This window comes from Marmota marmota, unplaced genomic scaffold (assembly GCF_001458135.2).
Source record: "Marmota marmota marmota unplaced genomic scaffold, marMar, whole genome shotgun sequence".
Lineage (NCBI taxonomy): Eukaryota > Metazoa > Chordata > Mammalia > Rodentia > Sciuridae > Marmota > Marmota marmota.
In genome coordinates, this window is record NW_025999869.1 from 870,789 (window position 1) to 871,878 (window position 1,090).

Here is a 1,090-nt window from a genome sequence, read left to right on the forward strand (position 1 = left end):
AAGGGGATGCTCCTTGCCGGCGGGTCCTGGGGGCAGAGCCCCCTGCTCCACCACCCTCTGGCTCATCTGTCCTCATCGGGGCCTCGGGCAGAACTCAACTATTTCAACAGCAGCAGCCGCCACTGGAGCCGAACCGCCCTGCACAAGAGGGTGTGCGCGCGGGGCGCTGTGGGGGGTGTCGCTGGGTGCAGGTCAGGGCCAGGATGAAAGTCAGGACAATGGCCCGTGCCCTCCGGCCCACTCAGGTGTCAAACGCCAGCTGCGGGAAGGGGCGGCAGACTTGAAGGGGAGACTTCAGCTGAGGCGGGGGCGCGGGCACTTCACCGGCCTTGCTGCTTTCCGGGGGGCAGAGATGGTGTTCTGGCGTGCAACTGGGCGCTCTTCTCGGCCAGGTCGGGGGTGGGCCGCACGGTGCCCCCACCCCGCCTCGGGCCGCCGCACTCGACGCTCACGGAGCGAGAGGCTGGCCAACCCCGCTGGCAGCTCCAGGCGGCCAGGGCCCCGCCGCTGCCCTCCCGCACGGGTCTTACCTGTGCGCCCCCACCCGCCCTCACGACTGCGCCTGCGCCCTGGCCTCGCGCGCAGGCCGGGAGCGAGGCGGGAACACAGGGGCCCACCTCGCGCGCGCCCGCCGTTTCTCTTTTAAGAAACCGTCCCCTCCGCGTCGGCTTCGCCCGGAACTGCGGCCGGTCCCGGGAGGGGCGGGGGTGCGGGAGGGAGGCCGCGATGCGCCTGCGCACTGGGCGCCTGCGCGCCCCCTGCCGGCAGCGGTGATCCTACGCGAGCAGCGCACTGTGTGTGGTGAGCTGCCTGGGTGGCGAGTGGCTGCTTGGGACCGCCAGAGGCTTAGGGGAACGAGGGATGGCCAGGATCAAGCCCTCCTGTGCACAGACCCTGGCCCTCCGGTCAGGACAGACACGTGGCCTCTCTAGCCTCTTTGCCTTCTTAGCACCCTCGAGCTCCCTTCTCAGTTGCCACCAGCGAGAAAACACGTGCTGCAGAAGATTAGCGCCTCCTCTGGACCACGAGACCCCGCCAGGCACAGCCTCTAACCTCTGGTAGCTTCAGAATTCTTCCAAAGAGTTGCCTA